Consider the following 14,829-nt stretch of genomic DNA (forward strand, 5'->3'; position numbering starts at 1 on the left):
CCCTCAGGGAAACTGCTGCTCTGTGCTGGGACCTTCTGCAGGACTGTGCTCATCTGAGAGTATTGTTTGAATTGAGACAGGCACCAGGAGGCCTGCTTTCACTCAGGGTCCGGACTTGGCAACTTGGATCTTGGTTGTTTACCTAATCTAGTGTTGGGTTATGTTTTTCCCCTTTGCTGATTACAAGAAGATGCCAAATGTAATCAACCCCCTCTCCCTCATTACTGTTACGCACTCTGAGCCAGAGAAAGTCAAGACGTGGAGAAGGCGCTCTCTCCAGACTATCGGCTAGTCTGGGGCCCTGTTTCCAGCCCGGTGTCTCCTCTCTCCCCAGTACAGACCCAGCCTAGTGAGCTCCGTCTCCTCACTGGTCCTTACTCAGCCCACACACTCCCTGCCCGTCCCCAGCTCCCAGCCTGGGCTGCCCCTTCCCACTTCTCTATACCAGCTGGAATCACACCCGTCCTTCCAAGCTGGACTCAGCCTCCATGGCTCCTGGCCCGCAGGGGTGGGGACTCAGCAATCTTCAAGCCCAAAGCAGAGGGTAACCCAGGGGTGGGGACTCAGCAATCTTCAAGCCCAAAGCAGAGGGTAACCCAGAACAACGGCTTCTTGTACAGATAGATGCACAATATAGACATTAAAAATGACAACCACAGGGGCACCAACTACACTTGGCTAAGTATCCGACTTCGGCTTTGGCCTTGTTCAGTTCACCCAGGAGCTTTTGCCTGTCACCTCATTGTCACCTCATCACCACCCGGCCAGGCCAGTCTCTCTTCCTGCCTGGATTGGAGTATGGGCTAGGGTTGGCCACAAAGTTCTAGTTGTTTCCTGGGGTTGTTGGGAAATGACAACCTCTGCTGTGTTAAGACTTCCTTATTCTCGAGGGTTTGGGAGTGACATTAACCTAACACACACGGATTAGAGCCTTGTGATCCCCTCCACCGGCCAGCGCCCAGAGAGAGCCAGCGTCCTTCTGGGGCCTTGGGGCCTCATCTGTGAAACACTCTGCCGTGTGAGAGGATGCCATAAGGTCACTGGCATGAAGTGTGTAGTGTCCTGCACAGGTACTTGTGAGTCAACCCGAGCCGCACAACTGTGTCTAGCACACTCCGTCGCTGCCCCTACCATCATGTGGGTACGTACAGTGTTCTGTATCCATCAGCTCTACATAAATAGCGTTCCCAAATGAGTCTCTTCTTCACAGTCAAGTTTTGCAAACGTAAGCAGGGACGGGGGCCAAGGTTCACAGAACCAGAGACAGTGCAGAAGTTGCCAGAGATGTGTAGGACTCGGCTGCCCCCAGGGCGGCGGCTGGGAAGGCTGCCTGGGGACCCTGGCTGGTGCAGACAAAACAGAGGTGACAGCAGATCTTCCCGCACCCTCCCTCCCCGCCCACCCGCTGTAATCCCACCGCCACACGCAGCGGTCCTGGCCTCTGCCCCTGCTAGAGAAATGTGTGGCAGAGATGTTCGTCATGCAGTTGTTTGTAAGATGAACCTCGATTCTCAACTATTGGGGAACAATTTGACCATGGCACAAAATATGTGACAGAGAACTCCACGGATGTTAGGTTGGGTCAGCGTGAAGAGGAGCCTGTGAAAACATGTTGATCAGCACATTCTAAGTAAAATAAGCAGAGCACAAAATTGTTTATCAACATTGCGATTAGGACTGGGCTTTTAAAAATGTGTATCTCACTGAGGAAAGATGAGCAAGCGGCACAAATGAAAACTGTGTAAGAGGAGTAGGTGGGATGACACATTGGGCCGGTTTCTCTTTAGCTTCCTTGAATGTGATTGCAAGGCTATCTTAATAATAAAAATGTCATATAGAATTGAAGTGCCAGTCACTCTGCTGTCCCGTGCCAAGGACATGCATGTCAGGTTGTCACAGCCAGTCTAGGTGTTTCAAGCTGAAAGAAGGCTCTTGGGATTGAGGGGACCTCTTTAGCCAAAGAGGAGGCTCAAGGAGGTGAGGGCCTGGTGGCCATGGAGACCACAGCACGCCCCTGGACTCCTCCCACGGGCTGGGCCCCCAGAGGTCAGGAGGAAAGTAGAGATGGTTTCATGGCCGAGACAGACAAACGAGGCCCAATCCAGGCTCCGCTGTGGGTCGCCGGGAAGCAAGTCGCTGAGGTCTCACAAGACCAGGAGGACTCTGCTGGGTGGAGAGGACCGAGCTGACGGAGTGAACAGGGAAAGGGCCGCACTGGGGGGCCTGGTGCTGCAGGAACGAAAGCACGGACTTCGCAAGCTGAGTTTCCATGCCAGCGCCATCACGGACGGTAGTTAAGTGATCCAGCTGATCCGGAACAAGCGGTGAACCTCCCTGAGACTTACTTTTCTCATCTGTGAAATGGGCATTCATGATCTCTATCTGAGTATCTGAGAGAGGCCAAGGACGAGAAGGTACAGTTCCTGCTCATGACAAGCCCTCAACAAACATTAGTTTCCAACACTTATTCTTGGTGGAGCTGGAGGGGAAGCAGGGCAGTCTGTCTCCAAACCCACGACACTCCCACGGTACCACATGATGGGAGGGATGGAAAGAGCCGGAGGGCAGGAGGCATGGAAACCCCAGGCGGCTTCCTGGAGAGTGCAGGGTGTGTGGGAGCGTCCTGGAACATCCCACTGGGGGGGGGGGGGTCTTTCTTCCAAATTTTTACCCCCCTGGCTAGTTCATGTCTAACCCTCCCCGTCCATATCAGCATCAGTCCTAAGAGACTCTACGCCCGTGCCTGAGAAACCGGGCGATGTCTCTCTGAAGGACTTGGCCCTTTGGGTTTGCTACGAGCACGGGGAGGGCAGTGGCTGGCCCCATGCACGTTCTCTGACCAAACTCGAGGATGATCTTCCCACCTCTCTTGGCCAAATCTGCCAACCCACACCCTCACGTTGTGAAACGCCTGGCTGGAGGGCGTCCCCCTGTGTGCCCTTGGCCCTGTGGGGCAGGAAGAGTGTGGGCTGGGGCCCAGGCCCCCAGATTCATACCCTGGTCCTACACCATGTATTTACAGGCAAGTAACTTGGAGCTTGATCAGACCGCACGCCCGATACCAATTAGGATCACCTGGAGACCTATCACAACCAAACAAACCAAAGGAGGCCCAGGGCCCTGGGAGCCTAACTTCCTTGATGAGGCTGGGGCACGAGATCTCCTGAAAGTGCCCTAAATCACCTGTTCTCAACCTTGGCGCTAGCCTGGAGTCACCTGGGGCATTTTAAAGACCACTGACGCCTGTCTCCCACGCCAGCCAATCTGGCACAGAGGCTATGGCGGGAAGCCTGGACAGTGGCATTGTCAAAGCTCCCCAGGTGCTCCTAATAAGCAGCAAGAACACGCCTCACCCGGAGGCGACTCCACGGAGGCCTGCGTGGCGCTGGCTGATGCCTGGGCTCTGTCAGGCTTCCGTTCCTGCTCAGAGAGGCACCGCAAGAGGGAGTCCAGAGGGACCCGAGGCCAGCAATGCCCAGCGCTGCTGGCGAAGCCGGGCCCCCGGGGGTGGGGGGCAGGCGGCCCTGGCCGTAGGGATCCCTGCTGGGTGCCTGCACCCTCCCCTCTCCTGGCAAGGTGAGTGTGCCGGCTGGACCCCCAGCTGCGTGGGGCTGTGCATCTGTGGCCCTCGGCCCTCGGGCACCACCTGCAGACACCCGGGACAGAGAAGGGCAGGGGAGCCCACTGCAGCTGTGCTGGACGTGGGTTTGGGACTTGCTTTGAATACCGGGGGGTGTCTTGTGTGGGCCCCTCACTCTCTCCACTTTTTCATACACATTTTCCACTAACACGTATCAGACTCTCTGCTGGGCCCGGAAGACACAGATGAACAGGTGTAGGTGACCATGTGGAAAGGCATGGGGTCGGGGTGGGGGCGCATGTGGAGGAGCAGACCCACGGAGGCATGGGCTGTCCCCAGGGCTGGAATGAGGATGGTGCAGGGCGAGGAACGGGCAGGGGCCCGGTCAGACCTCCCCTGCCATCATGGGACCCCGCTGTCAAGGGGCCCGAGTTCTGGGAGCCCCCGGGGGTCCTCAGCGCACAAGTCGGCGCCTCGCGCATAGCCCTGGGAAACTGTCCACCAGCCCCGTGCTTCTCAGAGCCCGAGAAAGGGCCCGGGGCCCCCAGACGGGTGCTGAGGTGTCTCGGCGTGGCACGCGGTCACGCGGGCCTCGTGCTAGGTCCTGGCAGCACTTGGGAGACTGCCTCCGTCCCTTGTGTGTCCTGGCCTTGCTGCTAGAACTACCCAGGGGGCCCGGAAGCCACTCCTCTCCTTCAGACGGCCACCCCAAGCCCTGCCCTCTACCCTTCCTTCCCTTAGGACGAGCTGTCCCCCTGGAGGCCCCACGGTCCCTTCTAGAGACATTCCGAAGCATCCAGAGACTGGGGACCCACACGTGCCGCTGGCCTCGCGGAGCCCGAGATGCGGAGGTAAGCCTGAGAGTGACAATATCCGCTTTCCTTCTCAGAGAAGCAGGACAGGAAACTGCACGTTCGTTAGTCTTCCTCGGCGGTGTCGCGGCAGGCTCTGAAGCAGCAAGCCCCGAGCACCCAGTGAGAGGAGGTGTCCCCTCCACCATGAGCTGTTCGACCTTCACAGCTTACAAGTGTGCTCACTGGCATTTTCTCCCAAGCCTCACAACCGGCCTGTGACGCAGGAGTGGTTAGGGTCCTCATTTCATAAATAAGTAGATTGAGGCTCAGAGGGGTTAGGTAATTCACTGAGGGTTGCACAGCCAGGACAAAGAATCAGAATGCAATCCAAGCGCTTTGGTCCCCAAAAAGCCAGTTGCATCAAACTGTTGACAGCATTTCTGAAACTATGAAGTGTTACACAAATGTCAGGCATTAATAATTACTATCACTGGCACTTGGCTTGAAGCCCCTATACAGCCTGCCCTGCGGCCCTGCTGCACTGCACGTGCCCCCCCTTTCCACTGGCCTGTGCCTCACTGGTCCTGCACCGAGGGCCACTGTCAGGAGTGGGGCAGAGCCATCTTGAGACTCTCATGACCCAGGCTCCCAACAAAAGTCTGGATCCCTGTCTGGTTTCCCACAAGTCTTCATACTGTCTGGCTGGCTGGCCTGATTCCAAGTGTGTGAAGAGATGCTGAGGTCCCTCAAGCCGCCTCCACTGTCTCTTTGGGAGCAGGACACACACAATGCAGAGGAGGGCCCCCAGTCTGACGTAGTGTGAGGCCCAGAGGTGACAGGCCCTGGGGGGATGTCCCCAAGGGCATCTCAGCGGCCTAGAGCCATCCTGCCTTCTCCGAGTAGAGGCTTACCATTTCCCCCAAGGTTGGCTTTTGCTGAAATGTGAATTCCTGTTTCTGAAGTGTTAGGAGAGGTGGGGTCGTGCAGAAGAGTGGGAAAGGAAGGTGGGGGAAAGTTCCAAGGCTTTGCAAGTCAAATACTCCCTAGGAAACATTTCAGCATTTCAGTGTATAAAAGGTTGAGAAACATACGGATTGAATTTTCCCAGAAAAATACATATGTATTTAAAAATTAAAGGGCAAGAATAGGGTTTGGCTTTTCTTCTCTTTTTTTTTTTTTTTTTTGGATGATTGGGTGTTTTTCCCCACAAAGCACAATTGGAGAATTTTACTGGCAGCCAAACCGCTTAAAACATCCTGAGATGTTAACCAGACCTAGAGTCCTCCAGGTGACCCATCACCCAGCTCCGCAGGTTAACAAGTTGTTTGTCCCTGTCCCTGTTTCGGAGCGCACACTCCAACCTTGCTCCGGAGACCGTGTGTCCAGGAGGAAGTGGGGACTGCGACCGTTCCCATCGCCAGCTGGCACACGCTGGCCGCAGTCTGTGGGCTGTTTGCCTGGTTCATCCCCTGGAAGCTCCAGAAAGTTGCTGCAAGTCCACTGGGGATCTGCGGGTCTGGCCTTGACCTCTCTGCCGCGTTCTCCTCATCTGACAAGTGGGAACAATAATCGCACTTACCTCATATTTAACTATTGAGAAGTAAGTGGGTGAGTACGTGTGAAAATGCTGACACCTGTGCCTTGCGCACTTCCGAGCGCTTGGCACTCAAAAAAGAATGTGTGATGATGATTAGATACGATTTGTAGATCAATACCCAGAGTGGGGTTTTTTAAATCAGGACTTTAAGAAGGGGACAGAAGGATTCATTGACAAATCATGTATTTCTTCAACAAATACTTATCATGGAGGGCCGACCCTACCCTCACGCTGCAGTCACAAACCTCTCCCATACCTCAGCGGCTCACAACAACAAGGTGTCTTTCTTGCCCTGCTACTGCTCCACCTGGTGTTGGTCAAGGGTAAACAGAGCCGCCGCCACCACCTGGGAAGGTGTCACTGGTCACCACATCAGAATGAAAGGGGAATTGCGACCAGTCATGTATCAGCTCTTCAACATCCCTTCTGGAAGTAGCACATGTCGTGTTTACTCACGTGTCAGGAGCCAAAACAGATCACACGACCATTCCAGAGGAGGGGGAGCATAGCTCTACGTGTGACAGAGGGACAGACCGGGAAGTGGCATCGGGGTGACATCCTATGGCCCAGCAACTGTCCTGGAGGCTTGAGATCTGTCAGCAAACAAACAGACCAAACTCCTGCCCTCAGGGGCTCAGTAAAGGGACAAAGACAACGAACATAGTAAACTAAGGGCTCCAGATGTCTGGATGCTCACCCCCTCACTTCCTTCAAGTCTTTGTTCAAATTTTACCTTTCCAATGAGGCCCACCCCAGCTGTCCTGTTTAAAATCCTAGGGGCACCTGTGTGGCTCAGTTGGTTGAGTGTCTGACTTGGGCTCAGGGCATGATCTCACAGTTTGTCGGGTTCTGTGCTGACAGCTCAGAAGACTTGAAGAAAGTGAGGGGGTGAGCATCCAGACATCTGGAGGAAGAGTGTTCTAGATGGGGGGAACAGCCGGTGCAAAGCCCAGGGCCTGGTGTGTTTCAGGAAGCAGGGACAGTCGCGGGGCCAGGATGGGGTGCGGAGGGGAGGGCAATGGCACAAGGAAACGCTGGAGCGGCTGGACTAGAAATTTAATAGGATAGTTGAGAGTGGTTCGTTATCGCCTTTTTTCCTTTGTTGACTTGTGTGTTTCTTAAATTCCACATGAGAGTGAAATCATACAGTATTTGTCTTTCTCTGGCTTGTTTCACTTAGTGCAATGTCCACTAGATCCATTCATGTTGTTTCCAGTGTATGATCTTATTGCTTTTGCCTGCTGACTAGTATTCCAGTGTATATATACACGTCTTCTTAATCCATAGAATGTAGAACCGATATAGAATTCAATATAGAACCACTATATTGGACACCTAAAATTAATACGGTATATGAATTATATTGGAATTTAAACCATTTTTTTAAAGAAAGAAATTGGCAAGTGAAAAAAAAAATTCAACAGGACACTGGGCTGCTATGTGGAGGGTGCACCATGGGGAAGCAGGGAGACCCAGCCATTCTCTGTGACGACCGTGCCTATGGCCTGCTGTTCCGGGACACATTTGCTTGTTAACCTCATGAAAAGACCGACACTTGGTCAGTCCTGCTGGTCTTGCATCCAAGGGTGGGGCAGGTTAGGGGAGAGCACTGTTAGTTTAAAGCATTTTGAAAGAAAGTATATCCTCTTGCTCTTATTTCCCACAAGGATTTAGTTTAGGCCCCACCTCTCCCTGCCCCAAATTCTCTACTCCCTGGAAATCTGACCCCTTACCCTCAGCAGCAGAGGTACAAGACCTAACTAGTTAGTCACACAGTGGCAGTATTATGACCTGCATCTTATTTAGATGAGAAAGGGTTCCTAAGCACACAGGTGACCTGTGTTCACCACCCTCAGTCAATGCGTCCTCAAGGAGTCTCTCCGAGGGCTGTGTGGTGGGAAGGGGGGTGGGTTTAATTTCTGGCCCGGTTACTACTTCTGGCTCTGCCTCTAATAAAAGCTGGCTTCTGTGGAGCACTTTCAACTGCATGAGCTCATTTGAAACCCAGATAACCCTGTGAAAGAGGTGACTTCATTATCCTTCTACCCATTTTACAGATAAAGGAACCAGCCCAGAGAGGCTAAGTGACATGAGACCTACACATGAGAGACGTAAGATTTGAACCCAGGTCCCTGCTCCAAAGCCTACTGCACCATGTGGCTGCTTGGGCACCTCACTCCCCTTTCTGCTACTCCTCCCACTGAGCCCTTCCTGTGACTCTAGTCTGGCCCTATAACCTGATTCAACCAATAAAACATGGTAGAGGCAAGTGCATCATTTCTGAGGCTAGGTATTAAGAGATCCGCAGCTTCTGTGGGCCTTGGCCATTTGGAACTTCCCCTCTTGAAAATCTGCTGTCATGTAAGAAATCCAACTAACCTATGGCCACCATTCTGTGAGGAAGTTCAAGCCTCAGGGATGGAGGGAGCATGGTGAAACATGTAATTGCCAGACATAGGAATGAAGTCGTCTTGACCTTCCAGGCCGCCCGGGCCACCAACCACGTACAGCCAAGGGAACGGCTCCTGCCAACGTGCATGGAGGACAAGAATCCTACCTAAACTCCTGCCCCACAGAATCGGGGGCAAATAAAAGTTACTGTTTTAAGACACTAAGTGTGGGAGTATTTTGGGGTCCAGCAACGGATCAACAAAACACCTTCATATAACAAGAGAAGAGCAACAATCAACTCAATACCTCTCCTCTGTCCTCTCCTCCCTCCCTTTCCTCCGCACATGTTCATCAAGTGCCTACCGCCTGCAAGCCCCTGTGCCAGGTGCGGAGACAGAAACGAGCAAGGCGGCCGAGCCTTCCAGGAGCCCTGTAGACAGCAGGAGAGACCGTGTGTACAAAGATCTGTACATTAAAGCCCAAAATGCAGAGTCAAGAAAGGGCACGAACTCAGGAGCCCTCGACTTCACCTGGAACACAGGTCAATGACGACTTCACAAACATGGCGGATGGATGAAATCTCAAAGAACGAGTGGGTGTTTCTCAAAGAGATGAAGGAAGAGGGCCATTGCAGGCAGAAGAGATAGTTCAAAGGCAAAAGACACAAGAGCAGGACACAAAGGGAGGATGAGAGGTGTGTGTCCTGAGTTCCTTCCGGAAGCCCGGAACTGTGCTAGGATTTGGTTTTCTGAGCTGAACACTGTCCTTTGCCCCACCTCTAGCTCAGGGCAAGCGTCATTTGCATCAATTGCTTTATCTGTCATCACGCAAAGCATTCAGAGGTTAAATGGCGTGAGTCCAGGGTAGATGTCCCCTGTATAGGTCAATCTAGGTCTTCCCCGATCCATGAAAGCCCCCTTCATAGAATTTCATTGATAGACAGCTTACAAGAACTTTCGTCGAACCAGCTACAAGCCCATCTATGTTAGTCTCCTCGAGCCGCCGTGACAAAATAGCTCAAACTGGGTGGCTAAATCCTCAGAGATTGTATTTTCTCGCAGTTCTGGAGACAGGAAGTGCAAGGTCGGGATGCCAGCACAGTTGGGTTCTCATGAGAGCCCTGCCCCTGGCTTGCTGCCTTCTTGCCATTTCCCCACACGGCCAGGAGAGAGCTCTGATGTCTCTTCCTTTTCTTCCCAGGGGACTAATCCCATCATGAGAGCCCCATCCTCATGACCTTATCTGAACCCATTATGTCCCAACGGCTCCACCTTCAAATGCCATCACATTGGGGGTTAGGGCTACAACATGTGAGTTTTGGAGAGACACAAACATTCAGTCCACATCATCATCTAACCAGGATATCAACTGGACGGCTGTTCTTTATCCTGACCTTGAAATGTCTCACTGGGCATCTTCGCTAAAGTTCATGTTTCACCCCAGAGTTTGGTATCCCCGTGATCCTCCAGTCTGGGGACCTGATTATTAAAGGAAACGAGACCATTTCCTCTGCTAATGGCTTACAAATTATATGTTTAATAATCTTTTCAGAAGCTTTTGCCAAGGTTCGGATCTGTCGGTTTTGGAATCTACCTCTTTTTCCATTTTTAAAAAACTGGTTCCAAAGCTGCTAGCCTCCTGGCACCTTCTGCCTTCCCAACACCGCTCAGAGAGGCCCAAGCAGGCTTTGTGGACATTCTTGTCAGGGTCCCTCCATGCTCTAAGACGTAAGTGGACTAGCTCAAGGTGCTGGGCGCTCCCTTCTGTGTGAGACAGGACAGTCTCTGGAAGTATTGATGGGGGCATTTTCATCTTTAATGTCCTGGTTCCAGGATTGGTGAAGGTAGCTGATCAGTATGTATTCCCTCCTCGTGGGGGATCTTTGTACAGAAAGGCCCTGGATAGAAGCAGCCACCTGGCTGTCTATTTCTGGCATTGGTTGAAGAGAATGTGATGAAAATTTTTTTAATGTTTGTTTAGCTTTGAGAGAGAGAAAGAGAGAGAGAGGACAAGCAGGGGACGGGCAGAGAAAGGAGACAGAATCCGAAGCAGTCTCCAGGCTCCGAGCTGTCAGCACAGTCTGACCCAAGGCTTGAGCCCATGTTTGTGATTATGACCTGAGCCAAAGTCTGACGCTTAACTGACTGAGCCACCCAGGTGCCCTGAGAATATGATTTTAATGGCCCCATTTTAAATGGCAACCAGAAGAGGCAGAACTCTGAGGCAAAAAAAAAAAAGTCCTTAATCAGGGTAAGAGGGAGTGGGGCTGGCGGTGCTGAGGACTTGTGGGCCCTGGGTGGATGGCTGCATGGTGCCCCGTGGCAAGGGCACAGGTGCCAGGGTGCCCCATCTTAGCAGTGATTACCTCCCATGTGGAATTGAAATAGCCGAGACCTTCACAAGGCTATTCCCTTGAAGTACAAGGAGGATGTCAACCAACCACGACCAAAACGGCCTGAAGCTGTGTGGCCTTCGGCAAGTTCCTAAACCTCTCTGGGTCTCAGTTTCTTTGCATGGAAAATAGGGATGTTAGTATTACTGGTCTCAGGACTGTAATGAGGATCAAATGAATTCATATGTGTTAGCACTGAGCACCAGGCACACAGCACTGTGGCAGTGAGGAGGAGGAGGAGGAGGATTATTCAGAGGGGCAGCCTCTGAATTCTGGGGAGAGAAGAAGCTTTGGTAATGATTTAAAACTGGGTTTCCTGCCAAACTGGCAGGAGAGGAACTTGGAGCCAGGTTGAAGTGAATTTGAAGACATTAGAGAAATGTGACCTTTCTTGCATGTCTGAATTTGTGAACCAAGATTCCCATCTGCTCCGCTGTCTCCCTCCTGGGTCTGATTGCACTTCTCTCCTAATATTTCGGGGTTTGCCCTTTAGGCAGCGGGTAGCTGCAGCTCTGCCCTTTTCCTATTCTTTCTTGTTAACTTACTTTCTCCCCAAAACCTCCCAACTTCCCATAAAACCAGAATGGTCCCCCCCAAACATGTCCACATCCTCATCCTGAGAATCTGTGAATGTTATGCTACATGGTAAGGGTGATGCAGGTAGGTGGGTTAAGGGATGGTAAGGGTGATGCAGGTAGGTGGGTTAAGGGATGGAGGGTTGCAGACAGACTTAAGGTTGCTAATCAGCTGCTCTCAAAATAGGTAGATTATCCTGGGGGGTGGGGCCCAAGAGAATTGCAAGGAACCTGAGGATGGATGAGGGAGGCAGGAGAGGGAGAAGCAGAGAGATGGCGGCGTGAGAAAGACATGGTTGAAAATCTTGGCCTTGAGGGTGGAGGAAGGCGCTGCAACCTCTAGAAGCCGCAGAAGGACAAGGAAACTGCTTCTCCCTGAGACCTTCCAGAAGGAACGTAGACCTGAGACCCCTTGATTTTATAAAGTCCACTGAGACCGGTGTCAGACTTCTTCTGACCTCCAGGATTGCAAACTTAGGAATTTGTGGTGCTTTAAGCCACTCTTTTTGTGGTCATTTGTTAGAGCAGCAACTGAAAACAAATACACGGCAACAGTCACAATCAACACAAAATCAAACACAAACACTTGTTTTTGCAAAGCGTCTGACACTATTCAGGAGGAGTTCTTGGCCTTCTCCGTGTTCTTGGTTCTCTGCCCCTCTGTCCAGGACTGATGTGTGTTCCCATACATGAAACACGCTTTTTTTTTTTAAGATTTTTTAAAGTTTATTTATTTTGATAGAGAGTGGGTGAAGGGCAGAAGGAGAGAGAGAATCCCAAGCAGGCTCTGCGCTGTCAGTTAGAGCCCGATGAGGGGCTTGAACTCACTAACCATGAGATCATGACCTGAGCTGAAATCAAGAGTCAGACCCTTAACCGACTAAGCCACCCAGACACCCCAACAGTAAGAGCTTTTTAAGGAGCGCCCTGTTCTGTTTATTTAGACATGTCCCCCTTCCTCACTGAGGTCATCCCTGGTTAGAGACCTTTTGTGTCTAGAGCCTCCTGTCCATCTGGCATATTTCTTTTTCACACCTCTGAGGTCACACCTGCCTTTCCTCTGGACTTTCTGAAGTGTTTCCTAAAATCTAGTACATGTGACTGACTAGTTAAGACCCTGTTCCAGATGCCAAGGACACCAAGACATGAAGCCACTCACTCACAAGTAACTTATAATCTATTGAGTAAGATCATTTGAAATTGCCATTTTTTTACACCTTAAAAAAAAAAGCAAGTACCAGTAACATTCCTGTATAGTTTAACCTAAGGAGAGAGAAGACCACAAAGAACTACGAGTGTGAGGAATACACCAGAAGCAGAAACAAAAAGAGGAGCCATGGTGGAGGTGATAAAAAATAAGAAAACAGTGAGTAAGAAGCGCTGTGAATAAAAGTGAACCCCAACATGGAGAGCACCTGGGGGCCACTTTAGATTGGGTCGTTGGTGACAGTGACTGGTGTGCCCCACACAGGACCTTGTACCCTGGAAAGATTCAGGGAGACGGGAAACTTCAGACAGGGAGGACAAGAGGACAGGAGGACAGGACCCCACTTTGTGGCTTGCTTTCTCTGGAGAGAGGGTGTGGAAGGGCAGGAGAGGGCCAGTCCAGGAGACCAGTCGGATGGAGGGGCGCTCGCGGTAGCCCACACCTAAGATGGCGGTGGCCTAAGGGAAGGTCGTGACAGTGGGTTGGGGAGGAGTAGGTGTGTTTGGGATGTGGAACACACAGGACTTTTTGGTGACAGAGTCGGGGGAGGCACAGGGAAAGAAGAGGAAAATATCAGGGAAGTGTCTGGGTTCAGTGTTAGGGGGCTGGATAGTTGTGCTACTCCTCAAGATGAGGAACCCCAGGGGAGCCTGGGGGGCTCAGTTGGTTAAGCGGCTGACTTTAGCTCAGGTCATGATCTCACAGTTTGTAGGTTTGAGCCCTGCATCAGGCTCTGTGCTGACTGTTCAGAGCCTGGAGCCTGCTTCTGATTCTGTGCCTCCCTCTCTCTCTGACCTTCCCCTGCTCATGCTCTGTCTCTGTCTCTCTCTCAAAAATAAATAAAACGTTAAAAATTTTTTTAAAAATGAGGAACCCCAAAAGAGAGGTGTATTGGGGAGCCAGAGACATGAGTAGAGGAGAATGGAGGACATAATCAACCACAGTTCTGGAAATGCTTAGTACAATGGCTAGTGTACAGAAATTGCCCCCAATGACCCACACCTCCCAGCATTCACAGCCTTGTGCAGTGCCCTTCCCTTGAATCCAGGCTGGGCCTGCAGCTGTTTTTAACCAGTAGCGTGTGCAGAAATGATGCCGTGCCCAGTCAGGGCCTGAGCTGTATGAAAGCCAAGAAGCTCCTATGTTTCGTACCTTTCGGAGCCCTGAACCACCATGTATGAAGTCTGGCTACCCAGCTAGAGTGACCAAGTGGGGTGACCATTTGGAGAGGCCACTCGGAGAGGAAGAGGCCCTACGACTGCAAGGAGAAAGAGAAGCCCAGTCATCCCAGGGGCCCAGCGGAGCCCACCTTCCAGATATTCCCATCAGTGTGCCCGCCATGTGAGGGAGCCATCTTGGATGGTCCCCCCGCGTGGTCCCCAGGGGTCTGCAGCCCTGCTGACACCACACAGAGCAACAGTCCTCCTTCGGCAGCCCCAGTGAACCCACAGGATCCTGAGAGATTAAAAATGGTGCTTGATTTGGGGGGATTTTTTTTGTATACAAACTTTTTAAAAATTGTAATAAGATACATATAATTTACCATCTTAACTATTATTATGTGTACAGTTGAGTGGCATTCAGTGCATTATGGCCACCCAATCACAGAACTTTCTTTGTCTTCCCAAACTGAGCCCCTGTACCCATTAAACAGTAACTCCACATTTCCCTCTCCCCTCTGCCGCTGGCCATCACCGCTCTACTTTCTGTCTGTGTGAACTGGACCCCTCTCGGTACGTCATGTAAGTAGAATTGAACAGCATCTGTCTTTGTGACTGGCTTATTGCACTTCGAGTGATGTCTTCACGGTTTCCCCGAGGTATAGCAGGCGTCGAGATTTTCTTCCTTTCTAAGGCTGAATGATAATCTTCTGTATTGATTCCCCACATTTTGTCTGTTCATCCATCAATGGACTCTTGGATTGCTTCCCCCTTTTGACTCTTGTGAGTAATCCTACTATGAACATGGATGTAAAAATATCTGCTCAAGGTCCTGATTTCAATGTATATTTGTTGATAAAGCTGAAAGTAGAACTCCTGGATCATATGGTAGTTCTTTTTTAATTTTTTAATATTTATTATTGAGAAATAGACAGAACATGAGCAGGTTAGGGGCAGAGAGAGAGGGAGACACAGAATCCGAAGCAGGCTCCAGGCTCCCAGCTGTCAGCACAGAGCCCGACACGGGGCTCGAACTCATGAGCCCCAAGATCATGACCTGAGCTGAAGTCGGCTGCTTAACTGACTGAGCCACCCAGGTGCCCGGTAGTTCTATTTTCAATTTTTTTGTTTTT

General features: G+C 51.4%; 1 long non-coding RNA gene across 1 annotated transcript; it reads left to right on the forward strand.

Annotated features, from left to right (window-relative positions):
• Positions 1-802: 802 nt before the first annotated feature.
• On the forward strand, positions 803-8,240 carry LOC115286675. The gene is made up of 3 exons (XR_003906204.1): positions 803-1,141; positions 4,322-4,431; positions 8,029-8,240. It is a non-coding gene; the product is annotated as an uncharacterized LOC115286675 (long non-coding RNA).
• Positions 8,241-14,829: the final 6,589 nt, after the last annotated feature.

This window comes from Suricata suricatta, chromosome 3 (assembly GCF_006229205.1).
Source record: "Suricata suricatta isolate VVHF042 chromosome 3, meerkat_22Aug2017_6uvM2_HiC, whole genome shotgun sequence".
Classification (NCBI taxonomy): domain Eukaryota; kingdom Metazoa; phylum Chordata; class Mammalia; order Carnivora; family Herpestidae; genus Suricata; species Suricata suricatta.